Raw genomic sequence first — 19,272 nt, forward strand, 5'->3', positions numbered from 1 at the left:
TAATTATTGACATTAAGATTAATATTTTTATTAGTGATGCACTATACAATGCTATAACAACCAAACTAGATTATAAAAATCTGTTTTAATCAACTATTAAAACTAATTAACTAATCAACCAGTTCAAATGAAATAATTAAAAATGTTAGTAGTAGGGGCGATATAGACATTATCGTTAATCTGTATATGAATAACAACAACAAAAAACAAGACACATACAGTAAGCAGAGTATGGTTAATACAAGAATGTTATTTTTTTTTTTTTCTGTATGTCTTTTGTCGTGGCAGGGAGTGACATGTACAGCTGCATAATACTGGCTTACTTATTTACTTATGTGCTGTGTGTCTGCTTACTGACTCATTTATGGCACAGGAGTCAAGGTGGATGCGCCATTCAAGTCAGTTCAGGGAGATGTATAGATGGACCAGTATAGATGGATGGCTCCCACCACAGCATGAAAATCCTGCTGTTATTGCAGGATGAATTTAAATGCCTGTGTACGTTTTACAATATCAATAACACGCTATAGCAACAATCCGTATCTATAGTTATACCAAAAGTTGGATGGATTCTTTATAATAGAAAAGGTAGGATGAATAGTTTAATCACACACTTTAAATAGTCATCGTTTTTGTTTTTAGAAGGGAGTAATTCATTCATGAATAGTTCTGTGCCGCTGTCCTCAGGAAGGTTACAGTAACAGTAATCAAACACCACGAATGAACAGCAAATGGCTGATATAACTCTACTTCATATATTTTAACATTCGGTCATATGTATAAATAAATAAATAAATAAATAAATAAAGTGCAAACTAGTTATCCAAGCAAAAAGCAATGGAGATCAGTGTTAGATTAGTGTGGTCTGCCATTCTTCTTACTGATTGGGTAATCAGACTGTTGGGTCTGATTCTGACTAATTTCGGCACTGTGGTGAAAATCAAAGTTTTTCCACTCCAGTCCCTTTCTCCTTCAACGTACACTCAACAGGTGGATCACTTCAACATCACAACATGTCAAGTTCGACAGAAGCAGCGTGCAAGTTGCAGTTAGGTTTCATAAGGACACTGTAAATGCAAAATGCAAATATCTTTTGTATCATGCATGTTAAACCATTAAGTTGAGGCTGCATGGCATATTATCATAGATTTCATATTTCTGTTGTGGGGGTTTAAGGCACAGACAGATCTGGGCTTAAGTCTGAAAGAGAGAGAACCATCTATGTGTTAGGGATGACTAAAAATGCTTCAACAGAAACTCTGCAAGGATAAAGTTTTTGTAATTTCAGCTGCAGTGAAGAGATGGAGTTCAAAAGTCACAGAAAGGAATTCCAAAACTCAGAACATAACCTTCTCCAGATCAGGTGAGGTGTGCAGCATAAGTTACTGTGGTTGACAGTTGGTAGAGCATCCACCCCAGCGGCCCAGGCCTCGAATCAGACCTGTGGCACTTTGCTGCATGTGATTCCCCTATCTCTTTCTCCCCACATCCCCACCAGCGCACCCTGTACTTCAGTGTCCAACAGATTGGCTAAAGCCATCTTTTTAGTCTTGAGGATTTTAATATATCCCCAATTTCCTGTGGACTCACTTGCACACTTGAGATCCACAATGTCAGTTTCCATATCACTGATGGATCTGATGATGTCACGTGTGACATTGAGTGTGTGCTGCTGACATAAAAGTTTAATCTGGGTCTTCCCATGGTCCCACCACTGCCTCAGACAAAAAATTATATGACCTCGTCTGCATGTCACCATGAATAACTGATTAGCTCCAGAGTCCTGAAAGATGATATTTTATTTTGTGCAGATAACAAACAGTCTATTTACTTGTGCTCACCACATGTATTTGTTTCTATCAGCAGATAATTGCTCATATATGATCATAGACAATAACTTGTGCACGGTGGATTTGAAGATTAAATGTGTGCAGTCAGTAAATTGTGTACGTAATGCAGTTTGATGCACAAAACATTTTCTGCCATTGATGAGCAATTTTTTTGTTTTCTTATGTTTTTATTACCTTCATAATGAATATCGTCGTAAATCTTGAATGCAACAGCTCAAATTCAAGGTTTTATTGTCGTATTTAACACAGAACTGTGCAGTGTAGGGCAGCTGTGGCCCCCTCCATGCTACACAGAAAACATATTTATACAATGTTTAAGTTGGTTTAACATTTTATCATCAACAAAACTTGATTCTAGAAAGGCAATAGAAAGAATTTCATCAAGCCTCTCATTTGAGGGACACAGGGACAGTGGAGATTTCTACTTAAGTAATATTCATTTTTTACACACATCCATACCTGCTTTAAGATTATGCTTCTGATGCAAAGGGATGACCCCTGTACTGTGAGAGCAGCCAAAAAGTGTCCAGGTACAATCTGACAAAACATTTAGTGGACTTTGTTACGACCAGCTCGTGCAACAAAAGAGGAGATGTGCCCAACTTAGTTATGAATAAACCAACGTTTATTAAAGTAAATACTTGTATGGAGTGTGAAAATAAGCGTCAGTAGTGTAGGTGAGTGTATGAGTGTGATGGTAAATGGGTGGTGCATGTTGTTAGTGCAAAAATAAACAAACACAAAACAAAACCAGCTCACTGGAGTGATGTCAGAATGAGGCAAAACGAAGAGAGAGCTGGCGTCTGATGAGGCGGGGTTAAATAGGCCTGACTGGGAGCGCTGGCCAGGTGCTCCCAGTCCACCTAATGACAGGACCGCCTCCAACCTGCAAGAGACAAAACACACAACAGCAGGCTGCACGCAGGACCCAGGCCTGGGGCCGTCACAACAGTGACAGGACAAATGTGATAGTTACCCTGCAGTACCACATCTGTTACATGAGAGGACACTCATGTCTTGTTATACAGTTGTCCCTCGCTATAACGCGGTTCAATTTTCGCGGCCTCGCTGTTTCGCAGATTTTTTTTGTGTAATTTTGCATTTTGCATTTTTTTACAGTGTACTGTACAGTATGAACGCGCATTGTGTTCGGCGTCCTGATGGCTAAGGGAGAAGTGTTTAAATAAGAGAGAAATGTGAGAAAATGTTAATTCCTGTATAAAAGTGTGTGGTTAGGGGTTTTACGGCTTTAAAACATGTATAATAATTATAAAAAATAAAGCTGATTACTTCACGGATTTCGTTTATTGCGGGTTATTTTTAGAACGTATCCCCCACGATAAAGAGGGACCACTGTATACTTAATCAGTATATAATATCTTAATATCTTAAGTTTTGGTTTGGAGTCTGTGTACCAGTTGATTGTTAATTTTTGAGGGAATGTAACATCTTGTAATAAAGAGGCCTTTATTTGTTTAATATAGAAAAGTGAGCCCGATGTTTGTTGAGGAGTGAACTGAAGTTGAGTTGATTAGTAGGGTGTTGTGAATGATGTGAAAAAAAATCTGTTCAAAGTTCTCCAGATCAGTTTTTTGCTCTTAGTGGAGAAACTGTCTGGAAGCATTTTATCCAAAACAATTATTGTGACACACCCAGTGGATTCAGTATTTAACTCATCATTGAGGGTAAAGTATCTCACAGAACAGTGGACCATGTTACATAAATTGAAATTTTCATTTATTGACACCAAACCAAGTGGTAAAAGAAGAATACTGTATGGTAGGAACCAGTGTGTAGGATTTAGTCCCATTGAGTCCCCTCAGTGTCACACACTGGACAGTCTGAAGTGCCAGTGGTGACAGCAACAGCTCCCAGGGTCATAGGGACACGCAAACCTCTCCACCACGATAAGGTAGCGATTCTTGGAGAGGGAAGTTTATTGTTTTCAATGTTACATTGTTACATGCATTACAGTACATCAAATTACATTACATCATGTCGTATATTCAGTGGTGATGCAGTTGAAGATGTTTGTAGAGAAACTCCGCCGACACTGTCTTAGTTGTATAACAAATTTATTACAATAAGTTCAGTATCGTCACAAGTAAAATGTTACTTGGAGAGACCCTGGTCGAATGATGAGACTCTCCTGATCTACACGGGACAAGCCGTATATAAAATCAAAATAACTCGAGTCTGAGGGACAGATAGATAAGAGAAATTCCTTTACCAGGATACCCCACCTATGGGCCTTAACCTTTGACCTGACCTCTTAGCTATCCAGTTAACAGAAACCATATTCTACATCACATCTACACATCTGACAGCGGCGCCAAGATAGTAATAACTTTAGTATCGTCACCCTCTTAAAATAATCGCCTAAGTCACAATTTTTTTTTTTGCCTAAATCATCTCCTCATGATGCTGGCCACCTCTGGTAAAATTGCCTATATCCTCAGTTAAACAGCTTGTGCCATTCTACCCATTAGTATAATTGCCTATGTCAAGAGTGTGACTTAGGCAGTTTTATTTTGCCTAAGTCACACTGTCTTGTGACTTAGGCAATTTTACAAGCTTTTCAAAATGGCGGCTGATTCAAGAAGAAGAAAAATCTACAAAGATACTGAAGTTATTTCCATGATTTTGGGCTCCTCCCATATTGGTAAGTGAAATTGTATACTATAATATACACTATGTTATAAATGTTACATAATATTTCATCTTTTGATTCAGTCTTTTAGTTAAAATTCCAATATCGCAATTTAGCTAGCGAATTCAGCTAGCCAATTTAGCTAGTTTTCTTTTTACTCTTGTCTGTCTTATTGTACAATATTTGAACAAACAGTATTGTTTGGACCCTCTTTTGTGCATTTAACCACTGAAAATTTCAGTTAAACATAATTATAACATGATTTTAGTGGTATTATAGTATGCCTGCTCTGCTGTGTCCAGAGGTAATTTGTAAAGCATTTTGGGAATCGTAGATGTAGCTTAATACAATTGACCACAAGGCAATTCATGTTTCTCAGAATGATCACACACTTTTGAAGGATTTTATTTTTTTTTCCTTTTTGGTAGGAGATGCACTTGACATTGATAACACCAGTCTGTCCTCATCTACTGAGGATGAAAATGAGACTGTCATTAAAGAGATGATGCAGCATGTTGAAAATGACACAGCATCAGCTCTCATGGATGATGTTGACCATGAAGAGGAGGTATCAAATGATGATGGTGATGATGATGATGTCGATGATGTCATTCAAGATCCGAACTATACCCCAACCTGCGATGACTCCTCTACCCCTGAAAATGAAAGCAATCTCACTACGGCGGCAACAACTTCAGAACAGCAGCATCAGGATGAGGATGTTGATTTAAACAATTCAGGCAAAAAGAAAAGAAATAAACGCCTCAGTCCAAGCACATGGAAGCAAAATGAATCCAAGCAGAAGCGTTTAAAAGGATTGTCATACAAAAGCAAATGTGGCAAAGAAGTGAGTGCAAAAGCTATGGGTCCTCCCTGCAACTCCAAGTTTTGTCAGCGAGTCTCAACTCGAGACTGCCAAGTCCTGACAAAAGAGCAGCGGCAGTGGGTCTTCGACAAGATTTGGGCAATGAACAGCTGGGAAGAACGTCGATTATATGTCACCACTTTGGTCACAAAAGTTAACATAAAGCAAAAAAAAGTTGCTGAGGGATCCCGACGCAATTCGTCACTATCCTACCAACTGCAACTTGAAGACAGAACAAGTGTTAAAGTGTGTAAGGCACTTTTTTCCTCCACACTTGGTCTCCCAGAAAGAACCATTACAGAATGGCTGAATGACCCCATCAACCCTGTAAAACAAGCAGCGGCGCCGTCTAAATCTGGACCTAAGAGTGGCAAGCAGACAAAGGTTGAACCTGATGTCAAGGATTTCATTAAGAATTGGTTGAGGGACCTGCCCAGTGTTGATTCACACTACTGCAGAAGCACAGCTACCTACAAAGACAAAAGGTTCCTTTACCCAGGCACAACCATCTCCCAACTGCATCGTTATTATCAACAAGCTGCTGCAGCTGCTGGACTGAGGGCTGTTGGAGTCCAGTATTTCACAACTGTGTTCCATGAGGAGAACTATTCTGTATTTATTCCACGGAAAGATCAGTGTGATGTTTGTGTTTCATACAAACATGGGAATATCAGTAAGGCTGATTATGACACACATGTCACCAAGAAGGATGAAGCGAGGCAAGAGAAATCCCGGGACAAGGATTCTGCTACTGAAGAGAAGTCTCTTTGGACAATGGACTTGCAAGCTGTGCTACTGTGTCCAAAAACCCAAGCCAGCAGCCAGTATTACAAAAAAAAACTGCAGGTCCATAACTTTACCCTGTTCAACTTGGCATCAAAAGAAGGCTACTGCTATGTTTGGGACGAATCAGAAGGTGACCTGTGTAGCGAGGTATTTGCACATCTTCAGTATTATCATTTTGAAGGTGTGATCCAAGGCCATCCAGAACTCAAGGAGATCATTGTGTGGAGCGACGGTTGCGGTTATCAGAATCGCAATGCATGTGTGGCGAATGCATACTCTGAGCTTGCAAGGAAATATGGAGTACTAATCACACAGAAATACCTCGTTGCAGGTCATACACAAATGGAGTGTGACAGCATGCACAGTACCATCGAACGCAAAATAGTTGCAGATATCTTCACCCCAAGAGACTATGTCATCATACTCCAGACTGCAAGAATCAGGCCATCACCTTACCATGTGAAAGTGCTGAAGCACGATGAGTTCCTGAAACTGAATGCATCTCACTTCCTTAGCATCAGACCAGGCAAAAAAGCTGGAGACCCGACTGTGCATGACTTGCGGGCTCATCAGTTTAGCAGTGAAGGCAAGGTCCATTTCAAACTGTCCTTCTCAGAGGCGTCTGTGTGGGAAGAACTGCCACAAAGGGTACAGGCGCCAAATGGGCCAATGGCATGGATAAGACTTCCATGTGCTCTGCCAATCCAGGAGAGAAAGTTCCAGGACCTCCAGTCAATGAAACCCATCATGCCTGCCGAGTGTCATCACTTCTTTGACAATTTGCCTCACAAATATGACTCAGTCAAGAACCCAGCACAGAAGAGCTGGAAGAAGTGAAGAAATGCACTTGCCTCTTCAGCATTAGGTTTAGTTGTAGTAGTAGTACTAGTAGTTAGTAGTTGGTAGTTTGTTTTATTTCTGACAAGGCAGAAGGTTTAAAATTGCCTACGTCACAAAGGCATGTCTGAAAACTTGCCTAAGTCATTTAATTTTCTCATGTTTCATGTTTGACTGAGATTGTTTTTTGTATGTCATTAGGCATCTGTTGTTATAGTTGTTTTGAATAAAATTGTTTGTAAATATTGTATATTTAATAAATGGTTCAGTTTTTTGTGTTTCCTGAAAAATCTGAAAAAATGACTTATGCGATTATTTTAAGAAGGTGTCGGTATGTGACTATGCATCTATGTGCAGACACCTCAATCACATTACATCATATTACATCACATCACATTACATCATATTACATTACATTACATTATATCACATGACATTACATCACATCATATTACATTACTTCACATCATATTACATTACATTATATTACATTACATCACATTACATCATATTACATTAGATTACATTACATCAAATTACATTACATTATGTTACATTACATTACATCACATCATATTATGTTACATTACATTACATGATATTACATCACATTACATCATATTTCATCACATTACATTAGATTACATTACATCATATTTCATCACATTACATCATATTACATTAAATTACATTACATTACATTAGTTTACATTACATAACATCACATTACATTACATCACATCATATTACATTACATTATGTTACATTACATTACATGATATTACATGATATTACATTACATTACATTACATTAGTTTACATTACATAACATCACATTACATTACATCACATCATATTACATTACATTATGTTACATTACATTACATGATATTACATCACATTACATCATATTTCATCACATTACATCATATTACATTAAATTACATTTCATCATATTACATTACATTACATTACATTACATTAGTTTACATTACATAACATCACATTACATTACATCACATCATATTACATTACATTACATCATATTACATTACATTACATCACATCATATTACATTACATTACATCATATAACATTACATTATATTACATCACATCACATTACATCATATTACATTATATTACATTACATCATATTACATCACATTACATCATATTTAATCACATTACATCATATTACATTACATCACATTACATCACATCATGTTACATTACATTACATTACATTAGATAACATAACATCACATTACATTACATCATATTATATTACATTACATAATATAACATCATATTACATTACATCACATCATATTACATTACATTATATTACATCACATTACATCACATCATATTATATCACAACACATCATATTACATTACATTACATTAGATAACATAACATCACATTACATTACATCATATTACATTACATTACATCACATCATATTACATTCCATGACATAATATTACATCATATTACATTACATTACATCACATTACATTACATTACATCACATCATATTACATTACATTACATCAAATTACATTACATCACATCATATTACATAAAATCACATTACATCATATTACATTCCATTACATAATATTACATCATAATACATTACATTACATTACTTTACATTACATCATATTACATTACATTACATCATATTACATTACATTACATCACATCATATTACATTACATCACATCATATTACATAACATGACATTACATTACATCATATTACATTACATTAAATAATATTACATCCTATTACTTTACATTACATTACATAATATTATATCATATTACATTACATCACATCATATTACGTTACATTATATTGCACTACATTACATAATTACATCAAATTACATCATATTACATTACATGGCTGGTGGCCATACAAGGGAAACCCGGCTCCATTGATATTTATATTCATCAGTGGGGTTGAGCTGCACTTTGTCTGGTCCCTCACCTAGGACCTGATTGCCATGGGTGACCCTACCAGGGGCATGAAGCCCCAGACAACATCCTGGGATCATTGGAACACACAAACCCCTCCACCGCGGTAAGGTGGCAGCTCCAAGAGGGGATATTACATTTTATTACATCATATTACATCACATCACATCACATTACATTACATCACATCACATCACATTACATCACATCACATCACATCATATTACATCACATTACATCATATTACATCACATTACATTACATCACATCAAATTACATTACATTACATTACATCATATTACATCACATCATATTACATTACATTACATCAAATTACTTTACATTACATTACATTACTTCATATTACATTCCATTACATAATATTACATCCTATTACATTACATTACTTCTTATCATATTACATTACATTATATCATATTACATTATATTGCATCACATTACATTACAATACATCATATTACATTACATTCCATCACATTACATCATATTACATTACATTACATTACATTACATGGCCTGTGGCCGGGCAAGGGAGACCCGGCTCCATTGATATATTTATATTCATTAGTGGGGTTGAGCTGCGCTTTGTCTGGTCCCTCACCTAGGACCTGATTGCCATGGGTGACCCTACCAGGGGCATGAAGCCCCAGACAACATAGCTCCTGGGATCATTAGAACACGCAAACCCCTCCACCGCGGTAAGGTGGCAGCTCCAGGAGGGGATATTACATTTTATTACATCATATTACATCACATCACATCACATTACATTACATCACATCACATCACATTACATCACATCACATCACATCATATTACATCACATTACATCATATTACATCACATTACATTACATCACATCAAATTACATTACATTACATTACATCATATTACATCACATCATATTACATTACATTACATCAAATTACTTTACATTACATTACATTACTTCATATTACATTCCATTACATAATATTACATCCTATTACATTACATTACTTCTTATCATATTACATTACATTATATCATATTACATTATATTGCATCACATTACATCACGTCATATTACGTTACATTACATTACATCACATTACATCACATCATATTACATTAAATTATATTACATTACATTACATAATTACAACACATTACATCATATTACATTACATTACATTAGATGGATGGTGGCCGGGCAAGGGAAACCTGGCTCCATTGATATTCATATTCATCAGTGGGGTTGAGCTGCGCTTTGTCTGGTCCCTCACCTAGGACCTGATTGACATGGGTGACCCTACCAGGGGCATGAAGCCCCAGACAACATAGCTCCTGGGATCATTGGAACATGCAAACCCCTCCACAGCGTAAGATGGCAGCTCCAGGAGGGGATATGATACATTTTATTACATCATATTACATCACATCACATCATATTACATTACATTACATCATATTACATAACATCACATTACATTACATCATATTACATCACATCATATTACATTACATGACATCACATTACATCATATTACATTACATTACATTATATTACATTACATAATACTACATTACATTGCATCACATCACATTAGATTACATTACATTACATCATATTACATTACAATACATCATATTACATTACATTACATCACATTACATCATATTACATTACATTATATTACATTACATTACATCATATTACATTACAATACATCATATTACATTACATTACATCACATTACATCATATTACATTACATTACATTACATGGCCGGTGGCCGGGCAAGGGAAACCCGGCTCCATTGATATTCATATTCATCAGTGGGGTTGAGCTGCGCTTTGTCTGGTCCCTCACCTAGGACCTGATTGCCATGGGTGACCCTACCAGGGGCATGAAGCCCCAGACAACATAGCTCCTGGGATCATTGGAACACACAAACCTCTCCACCACGCTAAGGTGGCGGCTCCAGGAGGGGATATTAAATTACATTACATCATATTACATTACATTACATTACATCATATTACATTACATTACATTACATTACATTACATTTCTAGATTACTTCATCAGTAGTGTCCTCTTCATCATCTGACTGGATGTCTTCCTTCATCCAGCCAGAAGAAAAAGAAACAGACACAACAAACCTCTCCTCCTTCCAGCGCTTCGGTGGCCTCAGACCGCAGTCCTCGACGCTGAGCTCCCAGTCTTCTGTTTAAAGAAAAGTTCAGTTATAAAGTTATACAGTTGTGAATAGTCCGTCCGTCTTCTTCCGCTTTATCCGTTATCGGGTCGCGGGGGCAGCAGCTTTAGCAGGGAGGCCCAGACTTCCCTCTCCCCAGCCACTTCTGCCAGCTCTCCCAGGGGGACCCCAAGGCGTTCCCAGGCCAGCCGAGAGACATAGTCCCTCCAGCGTGTCCTGGGTCTTCCCCGGGGCCGCCTCCCGGAGGGACGTGCCCGGAACATCTCACCAGGGAGACGTCCAGGAGGCATCCTCACGAGATGCCCGAGCCACCTCAGCTGGTTCCTCTCGATGCAGAGGAGCAGCGGTTCTACTCTGAGCTCCTCACGGATGGCCGAGCTTCTCACCCTATCTCTAAGGGAGAGCCCAGCCACCCTGCGAAGGAAGCTCATTTCGGCCGCTTGTATTCGCGATCTCATTCTTTCGGTCACTACCCAAAGCTCGTGACCATAGGTGAGGGTAGGAACGTAGATCGACTGGTAAATCGAGAGCTTCGCCTTTCGGCTCAGCTCCTTCTTCACCACGACGGACCGGTGCAGAGTCCGCATCATTGCAGAAGCCGCACCGATCCGCCGGTCGATCTCCCGTTCCATCCTTCCCTCACTCGTGAACAAGACCCCGAGATACTTGAACTCCTCCACTTGAGGCAGGATCTCATCCCCGACCCGGAGACTGCACTCCACCCTTTTCCGGCTGAGAACCATGGCCTCGGATTTGGAGGTGCTGATTCTCATCCCAGCCGCTTCACACTCGGCTGCAAACCGCTCCAGAGAGAGCTGAAGGTCACGATCCGATGAAGCCAACAAGACTAGATCGTCCGCAAAAAGCAGCGACCCAATCCTAAGGCCACCGAATCGCAGCCCCTCGACGCCCTGGCTGCGCCTAGAAATCCTGTCCATAAAAGTTATGAACAGAACCGGTGACAAAGGGCAGCCCTGGCGGAGTCCAACTCCCACGGGAAACAGGTCCGACTTACTGCCGGCAATGCGGACCAAGCTCTGGCACCGAGAGTAAAGGGACCGGATAGCCCGTATCAATGGGTCCGGAACCCCATACTCCCGGAGCACCCCCCACAGGACCTCCCGAGGGACACGGTCGAACGCCTTCTCCAGGTCCACAAAACACATGTAGACTGGTTGGGCGAACTCCCATGCACCCTCCAGGGCCGCGCTAAGGGTATAGAGCTGGTCCACAGTTCCACGGCCAGGACGAAAACCACACTGCTCCTCCTGGATCCGAGGTTCGACAATCTTGCGGACCCTCCTCTCCAGGACCCCCGAAAAGACCTTCCCGGGGAGGCTGAGGAGTGTGATCCCCCTATAGTTGGAGCACATCCTCCGGTCCCCCTTTTTGAAGAGGGGAACCACCACCCCGGTCTGCCAGTCCAGAGGCACTGCCCCCGATGTCCACGCGATGTTGCAGAGACGTGTCAACCAAGACAGCCCCACAACATCCAGAGCCTTGAGGAACTCCGGGCGGACCTCATCCACCCCCGGGGCCTTGCCACCGAGGAGTTTTTTGACTACCTCAGCGACCTCAGCCCCAGAGATGGGCGAGACCACCACGGGGTCCCCAGACTCTGCCTCCTCAACGGAAGACGTGCTGGTGGGATTGAGGAGGTCTTCGAAGTATTCCCTCCACCGACCCAAGACGTCCCCAGTCGAGGTCAGCAGCACACCGTCCCCACTGAACACAGTGTTGATAGTGCACTGCTTCCCCCGCCTGAGCCGCCGGATGGTGGTCCAGAACCTCCTCGAAGCCGTTCGAAAGTCGCTCTCCATGGCCTCACCGAACTCCTCCCACGCCCGAGTTTTTGCCTCCGCAACCGCCGAGGCCGCATTCCGCTTGGCACGTCGATACCCGTCAGCTGCTTCAGGAGTCCCACAGGCCAAAAAGGTTCTGTAGGCCTCCTTCTTCAGCTTGACGGCATCCCTCACCGCCGGTGTCCACCAGCGGGTTCGGGGGCCACCGCCACGACAGGCACCGACCACCTTACGGCCACAGCTCCGGTCAGCCGCCTCGACAATGGAGGAACGGAACAAGGTCCACTCGGACTCAATGTCCCCCGCCTCCCCGGGACATGAGCGAAGCTCTCCCGGAGGTGGGAGTTGAAACTCTTTCTGACGGGAGATTCAGCCAGACGTTCCCAACAAACCCGCACAGAACGTTTGGGCCTGCCAGGACCTGGCACAGTTGTGAATAGTTAAAAATAGTAATAGATCCACATAACACTTAATAACAAATTCTACTTTGTCAGAACGATCTGTGTGAGAAATGAGGACATGACAAAACACACATACAAATATATCTCTTATGAGTAATACGTGTTCACAGGTCAGTGTCCATGCAAGACCACATCACTTCTTTACGAAGGTGATGATGAAAACACACTTAAAATGGCTCCCAAAGCACATAATTCAACACATGATCACAGTGCTACCATACATGAAGCATGCACCATCAACATGCAGCCTTTTAGAAAATCTTACCTTAACCTTATTAAAAAATATCGTTTTGGTTCAATGCAATGAGTTGTCTTGCCCAGTCCTCCTACAAGCACAAACATGACGACTGAATCGCAAACAAGACAAAGCAGGTTTTATAAATGGGAAACCAGACGACTTCACAAGCCTACTGAACAATGTTCTGGAATTTACTATCCTTAGGTTACACAAGGTTACGAGAGGGCCTTGAGGTCCTCAGCAGTATTAATTGTTTGGCTTTGACTGGGTGCCAGTCTATCTCAACACTGTGGTGGCCAGGGTCAAAGAGACCTATTGCTGCCTTCCTAGTCATAATAGATAGCTGGCCGTTTATGTTCCAATCTGTGTCAACAGACATCTGTGTCTCCAGACTAGATTGTGTTGACAATAACACCTCCATGGGTAAAGACATTCTCTTAATTCTCTCTAATTCTGGGCGTATAGTATTTGTGGTGTTAACATTGGGTTTAAAGTCTATCCACCAGCACGAGTTGGGCTAATAAATAATACAGCACATAAGACATCAGAGGCTCCTGAACACTTTCTTCCTTCCTGACCTCACCATTGACCTTTTGACTTCAGCAATTTCTCCACAACAAACAAGACATGACCAAACAGGGGCATTACAGAACAAATTAAAATTTTGAAACTGTGTGACAAAGATAAAAGGATTACACAAACGTCTATGTCAACCACAGTCAACTATTCATCCTTAAGACAGAGCAGAAAACACACAAACAAAAGTTTCTGCATGAGAGAGACATCAGGTGGACCACTGGTTACACTCCTTTCTATTATCCATTATTGTTAACAATCACTCATATTACTGGCATACAGCTGTACTATAAAATACAGTTCCCCTTTTACCTGAAGGATAAATAGTTAATGATAAGAAATAGTTATCTTTAATTAAATCATGTTAATTCTCTTAATCTGAGAAAAAAATCCTCTAATCTCACAAATAAATTTCATTTTACTCAATTTTTACACTAATAACAATTTTACACATGAATACCACACCATCACTAATCTAACATGAATGACAGCAACATAATAATGTTGGCAAGCGTTTTGACGAGCACAAAACTACTAACCCTAATTACGCAATGTCACTGTGCATGCAGGACATGTGGCATCCTTCAAGCAGGACGCACACGTGCATAAAGCTGAGTGCCAAAGCACCAAAAGAACACTTTGCACAAATTTGACACGGATCAATAAAAAACATTTTCATGAAAGTAACAGCATGTCAAGTGAAACAATCATAAATGATAATAAAGTGATGTTTCAGTCAAAATCGATTGATGCAAAAACTAATTTTACAGTTTAACACACAAATACCAGTTTGACCATCACTAAACTAGCATGAATGACAACACATAATATTAGCGACATGTACAGCCAGGGCCGGTCCTAGCTATGGGCAATGTGGGCGGCCGCCCAGGGCGCATTCTCCGTGGGGGGCGCACGAACGCCCGAAAAAGCAAAAAAACGGTAATCTTCGATACCGCTCATTAAGTTAGCGGAGCGGGCGCCCCGGGAGCGGGGTGTTGACAAGGCAGACGGGGGGCGTCGGACAGACCGATGGGGGCGCACGCATCCAGGGGCGCACGGCGCATCCAGGGGCGCACGGGCGGCCGTTAGGGCGCACGATAAAATGTTCGCCTCGGTGTTCGGTGTGAATTTAAAATATTTTCAGTCAAAATCGACAAATGTGATACTCTCAAAGTAAAAAAATACAACTATATTTAAAAAAAGAAAAGATATTTGACCCGGGAAGTTTGAAAGCGTTAAAGTGCTAAAGAGTGTCACCAAAACTGTTTCCCAACTCGTAATAATAATAATAATGATAATAATAATAATAATAATAATAATAATAATACATTAACTCCAGCTCAGGCATTTTTCCGTAGATGATTTCTCTTCCTTCTGCCTTTTTTTCCTTCTCTTCCTCCTCCTTCTCCTTCTTCTCCTGCTTTTTCTTCTGCTTTTTCGTTTCTTCTTCTCCAGGTCACGGTCAGGTTCGAAGTGAGAACGCGTGAGAGTTCAGCAGGCCTTATAACATCGTCTGCGCGTCACCGTTCTGTTTCCATCGTTACTACTCACGCACGCATATGTGTGTGTGCGTGTGCACGTAAAAGAAAGAGATGAACCAAATGATGATTGTCAGTTTTTTAAAATGTATTTAATTATTTCTACAACAGCAATGTAAATAAATTTCGAATATATGCATCCCCAGAGTCCTGAAAGGTGATGTTTTATATTGTGCATCCAAAGTCATAACTTTTACAGATAGCCTGTACAAGTTATGACACCCCTGCTTTGACCTATTCATCTTGCTTAATAGTACACCTCCTCTAGTCCACTGTGCAGGGTCATCCAGGAGATGATGAGTGATTTCCTCAGAGCACATTAAAAGCTCACTGCTAAGCTGAATGCAGTTAGTTGATGTTAACAATCACTGTTACAACACAGCTTTTAAATACAATAAACATCCTTACACATGCTTAATGTTGTATAATGTACAAATGTAATGTTAAAACATTGCCACATAATGAACACACCAGTAAGAATGTTATGTAACTTTTTGGGTTAGATGAAGTACATTTTTCTCATCAGAGGAGAAGAAACTGAAGGTTGCCTGAAGCTTATTGTTGGAAGTGTAATGAATTTGCTTTGCCTCTTTGGATGGACATTAACATTACAGACTTCAGTGCTCTTTTTTACAGACTATGGCTCCCTCTGTGGAAAAAAAATTATATTACATTTACATTCCACGAAATGATGTAAACAATTAACAGCCTACTTACATACTACTCCTTACATACACTGCTTTGAAGATAAATATCTGAAAGTCTTCAAAAGATGTCTTTCTGACAGGTGGATCTTATGGTAAAACACACAGTTACTCAGTTTACAGAGCTCCAGTATTTACAACCTCTTCCCTCAGAGAACATAAATAGCCTTCAGTCTGTGATGGATTGTCAACAGTCAGAAGCTTTGTCTGTGAATATGTGAGTGTCAACATCTCATAAAATGAGTAAGCAGCCTTCAGTTCCCTCAAACAGTGTGTCTAGCTCCTCCAGTAGTGACAGTTTACAGCAAGTACCTAGAGCAGTGTCTTCCTAGTACTTAGTGTTCTGTGCTTATGTAACACCAACTCTTAGTCATCCAGCCGAACTCCGCCTTTTTTCAACCAATGCAAGGTTTGGCTGCCGGTTATGTAACAAACCCAGCCTCTTCAAACCTCTAGATTGCAGTATTTCTCTCTGATAGCCCTCACCTCACAAGACATATACATGCAGCTAGTTGAATGTTTTGCCAGTAGGTGGCAGTGTTTTTACACTGGGGCTTCTTCCACATGACTTGGGAAGCCTGTGACACCTGCTGAAGGGGCAGTACTCTCTGATCATTTAACTTTCCCCCCAGTTTCTCCAGTTTCTGTACAGTTTGATATATACTACTTTTTGTTTAATTAATTTAGCACTTACAATGATCTGTTTGCAGGAACAAAATAACACGTCCTAAAATGAATAAACTGTGCCTACACGATGTAGAAAGATTTTAATCATCAACAGAATCTGAAGTGATTTGAAAGTAATTCATTGCATCACATTATAGTGAAATCTCTGTGAAATCATCCAGTGAAAAGGATTGTAATTTTCCATCTTTACTTTAGCTGGGATTGGCCTTACATACAATACCTTGTTGCTAGGTAACAGCAGTATGATGCCTCTGCTTTAACCCAATACTCCAAATCACAGTGAAAACGTAATCCGTTTCCATACTGATGTTAGTCACTAAGATGTTACATTAATGTAAATCATATGAACATCAATGTGTAAATAGTTAAACATTATTGTTTTTACATGTGACTTGTCAGTGTTAAGTGCACTAGTGGTATAGGAAGGGAAATACATAGAGACTTTAAAAAGACTGTTTTTGTCTTAGGAGCAGTAACCAGTGACAGCAGGTCTAGTTTTAACCACTGCATTTACTACAGATGCACAGTTGCCTCACTGTTTGTTATGAAGGTTTAAAACGTGTCTGGCTGAAGGAACTCACAAACCTCTAACAACACACTGCATTATGTAATGGCATAAGCTAAAAGTAGGTTGTATTCATTAATCATTACATATTTTTTTCTCAGGCACATGGATGAGAAAACTTCTCTCTGAACTCTGTACTTGTCTCCTCACAGAACTACGTCACATATGTGTCACTTTTGACAGATATGCTGTGTCTGTGGCAGGTGATGACCTCATCCTGGGTCTGTGTGGGGAAGTATTTAACCACGGGCTCTTCCTGGATATGTGTTTGTCCAGAGATAGATTTCTCTTCAGATTACAATAAAAGATCTGCTTGCTGAATCAAAGAAGCCTGCAGCAACTGAGCTAAAAAAATTTCATTAATGCACTGGATACAAGGAACAAAGAGACAAATTCAATCAAATCCGGACAGTAGGGAGGATGTAAACTGATTCCAGGCAGGCGTATGGGGGTATGCTGGCCTGGTACAAAAACACTTTTGTTATCCAACTACACCAGGGTTTTCACATGCCTTCATTAGGCATGAAAGTCCAATTAACAACTCGGAAGAAGCATAAGTGAGTGCTGACCTTGTTCCCTGTCTGCCTGCCACTGATTACTGTAATACTCATTGATTGTACTGTACTGTGCGTTCACCTTCTGAGCATTTTGTCCCTTCTGCTTCACCGATGTAGTACTGCTTGCCAGGTTAGGTTCTGCCATCTGTTACAGTGTGTGTAATCTGTTACTCTGTGTGTGTGTGTGTGTGTGTGTGTGTGTGTGTGTGTGTGTGTGTGTGCAAGTCAGAATCACGGTGACGTGTCACTTGAATTACATTAGCACAAAAACAAGAAAGTTGAGGTGAAGCTGAGTTAGTGTATACGACACCGACGACATTTTTAGGCTGTGACATGACATGTAATCTATTACTGTTTACTCTGGTTCATCTGTGTGTATGATGTTACAGTACTTACAGTGTACTCTGTTACAGTGTTAAAGATCCTTCTAAAAAGGTGTTCTCTGCATGCAGTTTAGCAGCAAAGCACTTTTATTGCAAGCAGTTACAGAAATGCAGAGTCAAGGATAGAGGGGTGTAAGTGACATTTTGGCTGCACAGGATAATTATATATTGTTAGCAGTCTCCTGTTATGCCTGAGTAGCTCCTAGAAGCAAAAAAAGAACACATCTACACATTTATACATAGAGTAAAACTGAAGAGAGAGTATCAGTGACAATTCAAAAGTGTGACAAATCCAACGGTTCAAAACTCTAGCCTTTATTTGGAGAGACGGCTGACATAATCTCAGCAAACAGAAGGATGAATTATGAAGTATGTTATAAATAAAACATGCAGTATTATCCAGCTCAGGTTTGCACAGCTATAAAATTCAAAAATTGTTTCTTTTGGTCAAAACAACAACAAATGACATTTCAAGCTTCTTTCAGGAGAGTGTACAGTGCTATTTATGAACAATTCTACGTTCCATTTAATTATTTATTTAGTCAAGCAAGAGCCTGGATCCT

Source organism: Larimichthys crocea, chromosome III, assembly GCF_000972845.2.
Source record: "Larimichthys crocea isolate SSNF chromosome III, L_crocea_2.0, whole genome shotgun sequence".
In the NCBI taxonomy this organism is placed as follows: Eukaryota; Metazoa; Chordata; class Actinopteri; family Sciaenidae; genus Larimichthys; species Larimichthys crocea.